Here is a 15,802-nt window from a genome sequence, read left to right on the forward strand (position 1 = left end):
GGTAGAGTCAGATTCATTGGCGACCTTTAAGCGGCATTTGGATAGGTACATGGATGGGTGCTTAATCTAGGATAGAAGTTCGGCACAACATCGTGGGCCGAAGGGCCTGTTCTGTGCTGTATTGTTCCATGTTCTATGTTCTATAGGATTTATAGCCATCTAGAAACGAATAATCTGATCAGGGACAGTCAGCGCGGTTTTGTGAATGATAGGTTGTGCCTAATGAATCTTATTGACTTTTTTGACAAAGTGACTAAACAGGTAGATGAGTGTAAACCGGTTGATGTGGTGTGTATGGATTTCAACAAGGCATTCGATAAGGTTCCCCACAGTAGGCTATTATACAAAATACGGAGGAATGGGATTGTGGGAGACAGCAGTTTGGATCAGTAGTTGGCTTGCTGAAAGAAAACAGAGGGTTGTAGTTGATGGAACATGTTCATCTTGGTACTGGATTAGTGGTGCTGGAAGAGCACAGCAGTTCAGGCAGCATCCAACGAGCAGCGAAATCAACGTTTCGGGCAAAAGCCCTTCATCAGGAATAAAGGCAGTGAGCCTGCAGCATGGAGAGATAAGCTAGAGGAGGGTGGGGGTGGGGAGAGAGTAGCATAGAGTACAATGGGTGAGTGGGGGAGGAGATGAAGGTGATAGGTCAAGGAGGAGAGGGTGGAGTGGATAGGTGGAAAAGAAGATAGGCAGGTCGGACAAGTCAAGGAGGCAGTAACTGAGCTGGAAGTTTGAAACTAGGATGAGGTGGGGGAAGGGGAAATGAGGAAGCTGTTGAAGTCCACATTGATGCCCTGGGGTTGAAGTGTTCCGAGGCGGAAGATGAGGCGTTCTTCCTCCAGGCGTCTGGTGGTGAGGGAGCGGCGGTGAAGGAGGCCCAGGACCTCCATGTCCTCGGCAGAGTGGGAGGGGGAGTTGAAATGTTGGGCCACGGGGCGGTTTGGTTGATTGGTACGGGTGTCTCGGAGATGTTCCCTAACGCGCTCTGCTAGGGAGACTGGGCGCCTCCTAGCAGAGCGCTTTAGGGAACATCTCCGAGACACCCGTACCAATCAACCAAACCGCCCCGTGGCCCAACATTTTAACTCCCCCTCCCACTCTGCCGAGGACATGGAGGTCCTGGGCCTCCTTCGCCGCTCCCTCACCACCAGACGCCTGGAGGAAGAACGCCTCATCTTCCGCCTCGGAACACTTCAACCCCAGGGCATCAATGTGGACTTCAACAGCTTCCTCATTTCCCCTTCCCCCACCTCATCCTAGTTTCAAACTTCCAGCTCAGTTACTGCCTCCTTGACTTGTCCGACCTGCCTATCTTCTTTTCCACCTATCCACTCCACCCTCTCCTCCTTGACCTATCACCTTCATCTCCTCCCCCACTCACCCATTGTACTCTATGCTACTCTCTCCCCACCCCCACCCTCCTCTAGCTTATCTCTCCATGCTGCAGGCTCACTGCCTTTATTCCTGATGAAGGGCTTTTGCCCGAAACGTTGATTTCGCTGCTCGTTGGATGCTGCCTGAACTGCTGTGCTCTTCCAGCACCACTAATCCAGTATTTGATTTTCAGCATCTGCAGTCATTGTTTTTACCATGTTCATCTTGGTGTCCAGTTACGAACGGCGTACCGCAAGGGTCGGTGTTGGGTCCACTGCCATTCGTCATTTTTATAAATGACCTGGATGAGGGCTTACAAGGGTGGGTTAGTACGTTTGTGGACGACAGTAAGGTCGGTGGAGTTGTGGATAGTGACGAAGGATGTAGTAGGTTGCAGAGAGAGACATAGATAGGATGCAGAGCTGGGCTGAGAGGTGGCAAATGGAATTTAATGTGGACAAGTGTGAGGTGATACACTTTGGCTGGTGTAATCGGTACGCAAAGTACTGGGCTAATGGTAAGATTTTTGGGAGTGCAGATGAGCAGAGATCTCAGTGTCCATGTACACAGATCCCTGAAAGTTGCCACCCAGATTGACAGGGTTGTTAAGAAGGCATATAGTGTTTTGGCCTTTATTAATAGAGGGATTGAGTTCCAGAGCCAGGAGGTTATGCTGCAGATGTACAAAGCTATGGTACGGCCACACTTGGAGTATTGTGTACAGTTCTGGTCACCGCATTATAAGAAGGATGTGGAAGCTTTGGAAAGGGTGCAGAGGAGATTTACTAGGATGTTGCCTGGTGTGGAAGGGATGTGTTATGAGGAAAGGCTGAGGGCCTTGAAGCTATTCTCGTTAGAGAGAAGAAGGTTGACAGGTGACTTAATAGAGACATACAAGATAATCAGAGGGTTAGATAGGGTGGCCAGGGAGAGCCTTTTTCCAAGTATGGGAATGGCAATCACGAGGGGTACAACTTTAAAGTGAGGGGAAATCGGTATAAGACAAATGTGAGAGGTAGTTTCTTTACTCAGAGAGTAGTAAGGGTATGGAATGCTTTGCCTACAACGGTAGTAGATTCGCCAAGTTTAAGTGCATTTAAGTCGTCATTGGACAGGCATATGGGCGTACATGGAATAGTGTAGGTGGGATGGGCTTCAGATTAGTATGACAGGGCAGTGCAACATTGAGGGCTGAAGGGCCTGTACTGCACTGTAATGTTCTCTGTTCTATGCTGAAGGACATTGGTAGAATGCTAAATAAGTACTTCACATTTGCTTTAACTTGGAAGAAGGAGAATGCAAGTACGGAATTTGACCAGATTTATCAAAAATGAGGTATTGGAGGCTTTACTGGGGTTGAAATTCAACAATTCCTGAGGTTCAGATGAGTTCTCTCCCAGGTTGCTGTCAGAAACGAGGGAAAAAATAACAGGCATGCTGACAAACATGGATTGTTTTCACTAGGGCATCGGAGGCTGAGGGCCAACCTGATAGATATATATAAAATTATGAGGCATGGATACAGTGGATAATGTGCCTCGTTCCCAGAATGCAAATGCAATACTTAGAGACATAGTTTTAAGGTGAGAGTGGGAAAGTTTCATGGAGATGTGCAAGGGAAAGCTTTTTTACACAAAGGTGCCTGGTAAGCACTGCTAGGGGAGATGGTAGAAGCAGGTGTGACAGCAAAGTTGAAGAGGCATTTTGACAGATATATGAACAGGCAGAGAATACAGGGTTACAGACCACATGCAAACAGATGGGATTAGTTTAGAATATTCTCATTGTCAGCAGAGAGATGGTGGGCCAAAGGGCCTATTTCTGTGCTGTATCGTTCAATATTCCATGTATTTTCCCTGTGACAGATGTAAAGCTAACTGGCCTGCAGTTTCCTGTTTTTGGTCTCTCTCCTGTTTTGAATAAAGGCATTACATTTGCTGACATTGACAAGAATGGAACCATATCTGTAGCAAGGAAGGTTTGGAAAATTAAAACCAATGCACTCACTGTGTCATGAACCGGTTCTTTTAAGAATTTAGGAAAAGGTCCTGCAGTACCAGCCACTTGTAAGCCTGGCTCCAACTGTTTACTCAGTACCACTTCTCTGATGATTCTGATTTTCCTGACCACCTCCCACACTTCCAATTCCTGATCTATCACTGCTTCTGGAATGTTATTTGTACCCTCATTAGTGGAGACAGATGGAAACATATCTGTTCAGCTAATTTCTGAGTTGAAGCAGTTGTGTCATGAGGAAAGATTAACCAGATTGGGCCTGTACTCAGTGAATTTTTGAAGAATGAGAAGTGATTTTATTGAATCATGTAAGATATTGGGGGAATTTGGGGGAATGATACTTGCTGCGAGGATGTTTCTGTGGTGGGGGAGTCCAGAATTTTAACATTGGTGAAAGGAGACTCGGAAGGGCAAAGCTTGCACCCATCAGGACGGGGATGTAAGGACCAAACTGAGAAGGGCAACAACAATTGAGACAGAATAAGAAGTCAGTGCTGATTTGTTTCCCTTCCTAATATCTTTGTTACTGTGAAAAGCATGTCTTTCATGGGATCACCACCAGTCTGTTCAATGCATGCGTCAAATATAAAGTTCACACACAGACAATATGTGAATTCACAACTGCACCAATGAATTTCTACACACAGTTTAATAAGCATCATCCTGTGCTTAACTTTACTATTGAAATGGAAAAATCAAACTCTGGATGTGATTGTTCAGAAATCTGCTAGTTGCTTTTTGACTACTGCCAGCTGCAATCTTACATTTGATGCATGTGTTGGAATTCGTGCAATCCTTGTGCTGCTTGATCAGACTTCTTAGCAATCTTCTGAATAGAGTTGTAGTCACCTGCTCAACACGTGAATTTGAAGTTGAGATAGGATGTGACAGGACTAGCCTCTTGCTGCATACATTTCATGGAATTGTATGAAAGGGCCTAAGGCTGCATTTTTGGTTCTGAAATATGACCAATCAATTTCAATTGACCTGAAAGGTGACAGTTTGTTGAAGTTTGAATAACAGGTGAAGTTAGCTCTTTCACACAATGAATAATGCAAATTAATGCTCATATGATGCCAAGTTTATTGGCTGTATGTCCCAAAAAGTGATGGAAAAATCAGAAAGTTCCTTTTCTAGACGTGATTGCTGAGCAATCTGACAATAGTTTATCTACTACTTTCAACTGTAATCTTTATTTAATATGTGTTGGAATTTGTTCATTGTACGTGCTACATGATCAAACTTCTTTCAACTTCGATGTTGTGGCCTTTTCGGAGAGAGAGCAGGGACAGTGTTGGTTGTTGCAGGAATTTAGATATGTCAGTAAGAACAGAGAAGATGGTGAAAGGGAGGAGGTGTGGCATTGTTAGTCAAGGACAGTATTATGGTATCAGAAAGGATTTTGTGGACTCATGTACTGAGGTAGTATAGGCTGAGATGAGAATCAGGAAAGAAGAGGTCACTCTGTTGGGAGTTTTCTATCGGCCTCTGAATAGTTCCAGGTATGTAGAAGAAATGACAACAAAGATAATTCTGAAGTAACAGGGTAATTGTTATAAGGGACTTTAACGTCCCAAATATTATTTGGAAATACTATAGTTCAAGTACTTCGGATGGGTTAGTTTTTGTGCAATGTGTGCAGATGGTTTCCTGACACACAACGTCGACAAGCCAACAGGGGGCGATTTGGTACTGGGTAATGAATCTGGCCAATTGTTAGATTTGGAGGTAGGTGAGCACTTTGGCGATAGTGACCACAGTTTGGTTATTTTTACTTTAGCAATTGAAAGGGATACGTATATAACGCAGGGCAAGAGTTATTGCTGGGGGAAAGGCAATTATGATGCGATTAGGCAAGTTTTCGGCTGCGTAGGATGGGAAAGGAAACTGTCGAGGACGGACACAATTGAAATTTGGAGCTTATTCAAGGAACAGCTACTGTGTGTCCTTGATACGTATGTACATGTCAGGCAGGGAGGAAGTAGTCGAGTAAGAAAACCGTGGATTACTAAAGAAATTGAATCTCTTGACAAGAAGAAGACTTCTGTTCAGATGAGATGTGAAGGCTCAGTTGAGGCGCTTGAGAGTTATAAGTTAGCTAGGAAAGGCCTAAAGAGAGAGCTATGAAGAACCAGGTGGGGACATGAGAAGTCATTGGCAGATAGGATCAAGGAAAAGCCTAAATCTTTCTATAGGTATATCAGGAACAAAAGAATGATGAGAGAAAGGTTAGGGCGATTCAAGGATCGCAGTGGGAAGTTATGCGGAATCCAAGGAAATGGAGGTAGCGCGAAATGAAAATTTTTTGTCAATATTCACACTGGAAAAGACGATGTTGTCGAGGAGAACACTGAGATACAAACTTGCGAGATTAGATGGGATTGACATTCATAGGAAGAGGTGTTAGCAATTCCAGGAGGTGTAAAAACAGTTAAGTCCCCTTGGCCGGATGGGATTTATCTGAGGATTTTCTGGGACGCCAAGGAGGAGATTGCAGAGCCTTTGGTTTTCACCTTTATGTTGTCATTGTCCACAGGAATAGTGCCAGAAGATTGGAGCATAGCAATTGTTGTTAGCATTTAAAGAAGGGGAGTAGAGACAACCCTGGTAATTATAAACCAGTAAGCCTTACTTCGGTTGTGGCTAAAGTGTTGGAAACGTTTGTAAGAGATAGGAATGGAGAGAGAAATAAGTTGATTAGGGATGGTCAACACAGTTTTGTGAAGGGTAGGTTGTGCCTGACAAACCTTATTGAGTTCTTTGAGATGGTCACCAAACAGGTGGATGAAGGTAAAGCAGTTGTTGTGTATACGGATTTTAGTAAGGTGTTTGATAAGGTTCCTCACGGTAGGCTATTGCACAAAATACGGAGGCATGGGATTGAAGGTGATTTTGAAGTTTAGATCAGAAACTGGCTAGCTGAAAGAAAATATAGCATGGTGGTTAATGGGAAATGTTCATCCTGGAGTTCAGCTACAAGTGGTGTCCTGCAAGGATCTGTTTTTGGGCCAGTGCTGTTTAACATTTTTTTTCAGTGACCTAGGAGAGGGCATAGAAGGATGGGTTAGTAAGTTTGCGGATGACACTAAGGTCGGTGGATTTGTGGATAGTGACGAAGCATGTTGTAGGTTACAGAGGGACAGAGATAAGCTGCAGAGCTGGGATGAGAGGTGGCAAATGGAGTTTAATGCAGAAAAGTGTGAGGTGATTCACTTTGGAAGGAGCAACAGGAATAAAGAGTACTTGGCTAATGTTAAGATTCTTGGTAGTATAGATGAGCAGAGAGATCTTGATGTCCATGTACGTGGATCCCTCAAAGTTGCTACCCAAGTTGAGAGGGCTGTTAAGGCAGCACAGGGTGTGTTAGCTCTTATTGTGGGGGATTGAGTTTTGGAGACACAAGGTCATGTTGCTACTGTACAAAACTCAGCGGCCACATTATACAGTTCTGGTTACTGCATTACAGGAAGGATGTGGAAGCATTGGAAAGGGTTCAGAGGGGATATACTCGGATGTTGCCTGGTATGGAGGAAGATCTTATGAGGAAAGGCTGAGGGACTTGAGGCTGTTTTTGTTGGAGAGAAGAAGGTTGAGAAGTGTCTAAATTGAGACATACAAGATAATCAGAGAGTTAGATCGGGTGGACAATGAGAGCCTTTTTCCTCAGATGGTGATAGCTCGCATGAGGGGACATAGCGATAAATTGAAGGCTGATCGATATAGGACAGATGTCAGAGGTAGTTTGTTCACTCAGAGTAGTTGTTTACTCAGAGGAACAGACTGCCTGCAACAGTAGCAGACTTGCCAAGTATAAGGGCATTTAAATGGTCATTGGATAAACATATGGATGATAATGGAATAGTGGAGGATAGGTATGCTTCAGATTGGTTCCACAGGTCGACGCAACATCGAGGGTCAAATAGCCTATACTGCGCTAAAGTATTCTATGTTCTCTGACTGTCCACAACAGACATTGTGGTGACCATTTTCAACTGTTTGTTGCTTGAAAATCCGAAAACAAAGTGACCAATATGTGACTCTCCTATCCGAGGGCATTTAATAAGTAATTTTCACTATGCTAAGAAACCAATTTAAGATTTGCCATCAGGCTCAGTTTTGACACATGCTTTCTGCAACATGTTTTTTCATACAGGACCCTGTCCTTTGTGGTAAAAGGATTTTGACCATACATTGCATTTTATTTTCTAATGAGGAAGCTGTTAAGGAGACAGAAATATCCACTGCATTCCCCATGGCGACATTCTGACCCATCATTTTCTTCCAGGCTAGTCTGGTTTAAATCAGCTGAGTGGGTTCAGTTAACATTTCCTGCTGCATTTCTGTATCAACCATGATTTAACCAATCAGCACCCTATTCCTATCCGATATAATTTGATGTTTTTTCTTCTGCATTTTAGTTTCTTGCATTCCAGTCCTGATGAATGCTTGGTAGAGAATTTAAATGCTGAGTCTCTTTTTAGTCTTGTCGATGTTCTGCACTAACAAGAAATTGTTTGCATTTGGAAACTAATGGGCAGGGTTTCAAGATAAATTTTAGAGATGAAGGTGCATTTCCTGTCTGAGGGTTAATTTGTAAATACTCTTCTGCACTGAGTGGAGGAAACTGTTATTGAAAGAAAAATGGAAATTGCTGGAGAAACACAACAAGACTGGCAGTATTTGTGGAGAGAAAGCAGAGTTAATGTTTTGGGCCTAGTGATCCTCCTTCAGAACTGATTGTAGCTGGGAAATGATTGGTATAAGTTGGTTGAAGTTGGCTGAAGGGAGGAAGGGGGAGTTAACGATAGTGGAAATGGAGACAGGAAAATGTGGTTGTGAAACATATCAGCCATAATTGAATGGTCAGTCAAACCAGACAGGTGGAATGGTCTAATTTTGCTCCTATATCCTCTGATATTATGGAGACAAGAGGGAGAGAGAACAGCCGTTAGGTAGACAAAAGAATGGGATGAATCTGGAAGAATCAGTAGTTGCTCGTGGGGATCATTTGTAACTGACAATGTATTCGTTTTTCAAGCAGCCTATCTGATGACAAGGCTTGGTTTCTTGCGATTCAAGGGAAGATGTGGAAGAAGATGCTCAAGATGCTAAAATGTTTGAACTAAATATTGAGTCCTGAAGGCTGCGAGGTCCCCAAACAGTAAATGAGACATTGCGCTGAACTTTGCTGGAATACTGCAGCAAGCCTGAGACAGAAATTGAAATGGTAGGCAACCAGAAACTCAGAGTCATTTTTATAGAGAGTGTGCAGGTGTTCTGCAAAATGGCCGGCTCGTCTGCACTTCTACTCCCCAGTACAGAGGAAACCACAATATGAACAGCGAAACAGTTGTCGAAATTGGGTGAAGTGCAGGTCAATTACTGTTTTTCCTCGGTGTGTCTGGGGCTATTGATTGTCAGGAGGGAGGAAATAACTTGGCAGGTGTTACATCTTCTGTGATTGCATGGGAAAGTTCTGTGCATTGTGGAGAGGCATTGGGAGAGAAGAACGATTGGTCCAAAGTGCCTTGGAGGGAACGGTCCCTGGGGAAGGCTGACTAGGGAGAAAATATGTCTTGTGGTGGCATCCCGTGGAGGTGGTGGAAATGGCAGCTTATGATCCTTCAGATGTTGATACTGTTTGGGAGGGAAGTGAGAACCAGGGTAACCTTGCAACTGTTCTGGGAGGGAACAGAGAGGGTGAGGGCAGAAGTGTGGGAAATGGGTTGGACACAGCTAAGGATCCTGTTAACCTCAGTGAGACAGAAGTGGGCATTTTGGAGAGGGAGGCATGGTGGCTCAGTGGTTAGCACTGCTGCCTCACAGAGGCAGGGACCCAGGTTCAATTCATGCCTCAGGCAACTGTCTGTGTGAAGTTTGCACTTTGTCCTTGTGTCTGCGTGGGTATCCACCGGGTGCTCCCATTTCCTCCCACAATCCAAAGATGTGCAGGCCAGGTGAATTGGTCATGCTAAATTGCCCATAGTGTTCAGTGCATTAGTCAGGGGTAAGTGTAGGGTAGGGTTCAGCGTCTGGGTGGGTTACTCTTCCGAGGATCAATGTGGACTTGTTGGGCCAAATGGCCTGTTTCCATACTCTGGAATCTAATCTGTGAAGGCCTCTTGTGGAATCTGGCATCATCAGAACATATGCGACAGAGATAGAGGATCTGGGAAATTGGAATGGAGTCTGTACAGGAAGTGAGGTGTCATATAGTCCAGGTAACGGTGGGAGTCAGTGGGTTTGGAGTTGATATTGGTCGCCAACTTACTCCCTGAAATGGATGTTTGGGAAGGTGAGGGAGAAGTCAGAGGTGGATCAGGTGAAGATAAAAGCAGGTTGGAAGTTGGAAACAAAATTGATAATTTTTAAAATTCAGAATGAGATAGGGAAACAACACTAATTACATTATCGATTTAGCAGAGAAATAGTTGTGAGGATGGACTCAAGTTGGACAGGAACAGGAAATGTTCCCCATTTCTGACAGTGGTAGACATAACCGGGGCCTATGGAGGTACCCCTGGCCACAACTTTGATCTGGAAAAGGTGAGAGGCGTTAAATGAGAAGTCATTGTCCAAAATCAGGATGAACCTGGCCAGGAGAGGAGTGATGGTGGATAAAGACGATTCAGGCCTTATTTTCAGGAAGAGGCGGAGAGCCTTGAGGCCGTCCTGATCGGGGGGAGGCAGTATACATGTAATTGGATTGCACATCCATGGCGAAAAGGAGATGGCTGGAGACCACGAACTGCATCAGAAGAATTGCAGATGTAAGTGGGAAGGGACTGTGCTTGATTATGTTCCAGGGTGAGTGAGATAAATTCTGGATTCAAAAGAGGGTCAACTTGTAGAGAGCAGGCACAAAAGTGGAGTTAATGTCACAGTCAACCATGATGTTAAGTGACTGAGAGAAAGTTAGGATTGCAGACGCTGGAGATCAGAAGTGAAAAGTGTGGTGCTGGAAAAGCACAGCAGGTCCGGCAACATCTCCAGGAGCAGGAGCATTGACACTTCAGGCATAAGCCCTTAATCAGTAATGATTTTCGTGACTCCGGGATCAGTTTGATAAATAGGCAAGGTTTCATAGAATCCCAACAGTGTGGAAACAGCCCAACACGTCCATTCTGACACGCCAAAGGGTAACCCACCCAGACCCATTACCCTACCCTATTACTCTACATTTATCCCTAATTAATGACTGCACATCCATGAATACTATGGACAACTTAGCATTGCCAATTCTCCGAACATGCACATCTTTGAATTGTGGGAAGAAACCAGAGGAAATCCACACAGATAGGGGAGAATGTGCCCACACAGAAAGTCACTGGAGGTTGGAATGGAACTCAGGTCCCTGGCGCTGTGAGCCAGTAACGCCACAGTAGGTTGCCCAGGTCTGGTGGAGGCGGTTGGAATATGGGACACAGGCAAGTGGGACTCGTTTCGTTTGGGAGCAAAGCTGGTGTGGACTAGTTGGTCCGAAAGGTTTGTCTCCGTGCTGCAAGACTCTGATCGAATGGCTTACTATCTCGTTTCTTCATGATTGGAAGATTTACGTGTTCACTTCTGTGCAAGCTCTCCGTGTGTAACTTGATCTTATTTACAAATTAGATGGCAGGCTGAAATAATCAGGAGGGCGGTGAGCGTGTGCATACAGCCTATGTCACAGGCTGTAGCTTTGTTGCACTGGGATTGTTATTCACATGCGGCTGCTGCATTTCCGTGTTCTGAGTTTGTTGCAATGTTATTTCCTGCAAACAGTGTCTGACCAGAATGGCGCCATCCTGCTCCTTAGCCAATGGCCAGCCTGCTCGGCCGTGGGGGTGGACGACGCAGCTTAGTGAACGGGACAGTGCCGAGACACCTGGGAACTGTAGTTTCGAGTCGGGATGGGAAGGGAATTGCGGCTGCGTAGTGAGGGAGAAAAGGCGCGCTGTCGCTTGTCGAACTACAAGCCCCAACGGGCGCAGTGCGGTAGCGGGCTGGGCGCCTGCGTACTCTACTGCCCCATAGCGGCCGGGCAGAGTTAGTGCAACGCCACCGCGACTCTCGCTGCATTGTTATCGGGGGAAAGGCTGCACCCTGTCAGCCAGCAGTGCCAGGCCCGGCCGCCATCTTACTGCGCTCTTGTTGCTCCGAAAAATAAACGACTGACCGACTTAGCGGGTCGAATCCGCCTGCTGTCGCTTCCCTTTTGTTTTTTTATCTTGCGGGCAGATAAGTTGGAGTAACCGCCGGTGGAGCCGATCTAAGGGTTGGCTGGAGCGGGGCTCCGCCTTTGCCCGTGTGCGTGTTGGCGGACATACGGACGGACGGAGTGTGTCTGAAGCGGTGGCTGCTTCGGCCGAGGCCGGGGCCCGGCTCGGGCTCCCTCACGTGCGGTGAGTGCTTTGTTTAATCAGAGGCCGCGGGCGATCGTTCGATCGGGGAGCAAGGGCCCGGGCCTCACGTGGCGCCTGCTTTGTGCGCGGAGGCCCTGGTGGCGCCGGGACCGCTCCCCTCCCCCGCCCTCCGTGGCGCAGTTGGTGTGGCGGCGCCTGGGAGCCGGGGCCCGACGGGCTCTGAAGCTTCTAGAAGGCGAGCCCAGCCCGCGGCCATCAGCTCATTGTTGCAGCCGGTTACATCATCCAGATTCCCGGGCACGTGATGGTCGAGCCCCCCCCCTCCCCCCTCGTCCACCAAAGACCCCCCGCGTCCAAGGCTAACTCGCCCCCCCTCATGCTCCCCTTTTCCCATATCCATCTCCACCCAATATTCACTTCCCCAGTCTCCAATCTCTCTCAATATCTCCCCCCCCCACCCCCCATCCAGCTGCCTAGCATCTACCCCATATCTCCTTTCAGGCAGGTTTGTGATCTCCGATTCTATCTACTGTCCATCCCAGTCCCCACGACCCAAGTTGAGTTTGTGGTCATATGTAAGGCAGATGAAATATAATATAAGGTTATCTACTTTGGTAGCAAAAACAGGAATGAGGATTATTGGCTGAATGGCTGTAGATTGGGAAAGGGGCAATGCAACAACACTTTGATATCATTGCACAAGTTGCCAAAAGTTAAGCATGGTGAAGAAGGCAAATAGCATGTTGGCCATTATAGCAAGAGGATTTGAGTGTAAGCAGTCGGGATGTCTTGTTGCAATTGTACATGGCTCCTGATAGGACCACATCTGGAGTATAATGTGCAGTTTTGGTGTCCTTGTGTGAGGCTGTTATGGAGAAGAATGGAAGGCCACAAAGGTTTACTAGACTGGTTCCTGCGAGGACAGCAGCGCTGATGTGACAAGACTTGATTGGTTAGGACTATATTAATTGGAATTTGGAAAAATTGGTAGGCAGGGGTGACTTTGATCAAAGTTGTATAATATTCTAATAGGATTAGGTTGAGAACACTTTCCAAGTTTACCCTATGACCAGGAACACAAATTACAGATGTAGGCTCAGCGATTTAGAACTGAGGATGGAAGAAATTTTCTCACCCAGAGTCTGAGAGATATACAGCTTTGCCCAACTCATTCATGCCGATCAGACATCTGAAATTAACCTAGTCCCGTTTGCCAGCAGTTGGCCCATATCTCTCTTCAACCCTCCTTATTCATATATCCATTCACATGCATTTTAAATGTAATTGTACCCTCCTTCACCAGTTTCACTGGCAGCTTTTTGCATACACGCACCACCCTCTGTCTGAAAAAGTTGCCCCTGAGGTCCTTTTTACAACTTTGCCCTCTTCTTAAACCCATATTCTCCAGTTTTGGATTTGTCTGCCCTGGGTAAAAAGACCTTGGCTATTCACGTCATACATGTTGGTCGAGATTTTATAAATCTCTATAAGGTCATCTCTGCCACTCAAGAGAAATAGCCCCAGTCTATTCAGCATCTCCCTGTTGCTCAAGCCCTCCAACCCTGACAACAACCTTGTAAATCTTTTCTGAACCCTTTCACGTTTGACAACATCATTTGGGAGGAGAAAGTGAGGACTGCAGATGCTGGAGATCAGAGCTGAAAATGTGTTGCTGGAAAAGTACAGCAGGTCAAGCAGCATCCAAGGAACAGGAAAATTGTTTCAGGCATGTCCTGTATCGCAACAATGTGACCTCCCAACTCATTAACTCAATGCGTTGATCAATAAAGGCAAGCAAACCAAACAGCACCCTCACTACCCTGTTTATCTGCAACTCCACTTGCAATAAACTACACACCTGCACCTCGAGGCCTCTCTTTTCAGCAACCCTCCAGTAAATGTGCACTGATTGACGTTAGAACAATGCAGCCCCTCACATTCATCTAAACGAAATTCCATCTGCCATTCTTTGGCTCATTTGCCCATCTGATCAAGTTCCATTGTACTCTGAGATAACCCTCTTCGTTGTCTGCTACATTGCCAGGTTTGGTTTCATCTGCAAACTTATTAACCACACGCTTATGTTCACATCTAAATAATTTACATAAATGACAAAAAGCAGAGCAGGAGCCTGTGGAATTCCTCGCACAGAAAGTGACTGTGATTAAAATATTGAATGTTTTTTCAAGGAGTCAAATGTTCTTAAGGCTAATGTGAAGAAAGGGGGAAGGGAGAATTGAGTTGCATGATCAACTGTGATGATCTTAAATGACAGAATAGGTTCAAACAGCCTATTCCTATTTACTACATCTGTGTCTTCCACCTCCCATTTATGAATCATCTCTGTCTGATGTATTTTCCTGTCCCCTCCTGAGAGGACAAATCCTAGAGATCTGAAAGTGTAAGTTCTCAGTGATCTGATGACAGCTTGGTATGACTTTGTGAACTTTTTTTTTGTTTCCTTTGTTGCTGTATACCCACAAAGGAATTCCTGAATAATTTGTCCCCATATCTGGTCATTGTGTGCTTTTTACAAATAAAAGCAAAATATTGGAGACATTGGAAGTCTGAAACAGGTACAATGCTGGAGAAACTCAGTGGAACTTCGGGCATCTGTAGGAAGAGAAACAGTGACATTTTAAATCCAATGACTTCAGAAGAGTCATATTGAACTCAATCTGTTAGATTGGTTATTTCCACTGATGCTGCTTAGTTTATCCAGAGTTCTGTGTTTTGTGTTCGATGCTTTGATAGAATGTGTACTGCTCAGGATTTAACCATAATCTGGAACCAGAAAGCCCAGGACTGTGGTATCCTGCGGGCTGAAAATTTGGTGTTTTGCTCCTGTTTTTGGGTGACTTCAGACTGTTGCTTGGGAGAATTGAGATCTTGGCTTTACTTTCAAGCACTTTTCATTATATGCAGTATGATCAGGTTGAAAGTTTTGGAGCACATTATTTGTAGCTTGACTTCCTTGGGTTCCTCGTTATTTTGAACAAATGTGTTTGTGATGTTGCTCAAAACTTTGTCCTTTTAGGCCTGAAGTTGTATAACCTTGAAATGGACCTCTCAGTTTCAGAGGTCACCTCTTTTTGTCGATGTTGTTTGAAGGAATATTATCCTTTTCATTTCCTCATTCGTAGTAGGGTTGCAAAGATATTCTCCAAACTAAGAAATTATGGATTACAGTCTACACTGTAACTGAGTGGGCCTCTGTATGGTTACCAGTTGATATGGTTCTCGAAAGTCTGCTGTTTAATTTATGGACAGATTGTCATAGTTTTTTTTGTCTTTCTTGTAAAATAGTACAAAACAGTGGGCTATAATGTGTGGAGTACACTTGGCTAATCTTGTGAAATTGTTCCTCTTGCCAGTGACGAGCTCTAAACCACGAATATTTAACTTATATATAACTGGAAACATGTTTTTGGTTTAGCTTAAAATTATGGAATCTAATTGTGTTAGTGTTTTATTTGATTCTGGTAAACGTGGGATGTCAGTTTCATAGTCCCATCATTGGACTACTTGAAACGTTAATTTGGCTAAATCTTATAAACAGCTGAGAATGTATGAGTCTGAGAGCAGGAATGTTTACATATTAGTGTTGGCAGACACTTGATGAACCAAATTTTAGTTATTCGTATATTTTTAAGAAGTAATTTCCGAGAAGGTGCGATGTCAAAATATAAAATCAGTGGGTCCTAGAGCCTGGAACTTAGTTGAGAATGAATGAGCAATGAATTAGCAAATGGTTGAATTTTTTTGCCTTGTGAAAGGCTTTATCCTTTTTATGCCAGCAATTGTACCAGTCTTAAAATGGGGAATCCGGTTATTTACGTTGTATGGCAGAGTTTCCATTTCTGTTTAGCAACGCTGAGTGGTTGTTGTCAGTCCATTCGACCATAAGACCAGAGATAGAATATTTGACGAGATCGTGGCTGATCGATTGAATAAACTTCACCTCAGCTTTCCTCCCTCATCCCCATAATCCTGGGTTACCTTACTGCTTCAAAATCTCTTTGTCTCAGCCTTGAATATAGGTAACAACCCAGCCTCTTTGCTTT

At 44.8% G+C, this 15,802-nt stretch overlaps 1 protein-coding gene across 5 annotated transcripts in view; it reads left to right on the forward strand.

Annotated features, from left to right (window-relative positions):
- The window catches only part of kansl1b (KAT8 regulatory NSL complex subunit 1b), a 307,114-nt gene that overhangs the window by 66,938 nt on the left and 224,374 nt on the right, over positions 1 to 15,802 (forward strand). The window contains exon 1 of one of the 5 annotated variants that reach the window (XM_072561888.1): positions 11,418 to 11,777. The exons of the other annotated variants lie outside the window; for them this stretch is intronic. The gene's annotated coding sequence lies outside the window, so the exon portion shown is untranslated. Of the gene's footprint in view, positions 1 to 11,417; positions 11,778 to 15,802 lie in introns of those variants that run through there. 5 annotated transcript variants of the gene reach the window in all.

The sequence above is a fragment of the Chiloscyllium punctatum genome, chromosome 42 (assembly GCF_047496795.1).
Source record: "Chiloscyllium punctatum isolate Juve2018m chromosome 42, sChiPun1.3, whole genome shotgun sequence".
In the NCBI taxonomy this organism is placed as follows: Eukaryota; Metazoa; Chordata; class Chondrichthyes; order Orectolobiformes; family Hemiscylliidae; genus Chiloscyllium; species Chiloscyllium punctatum.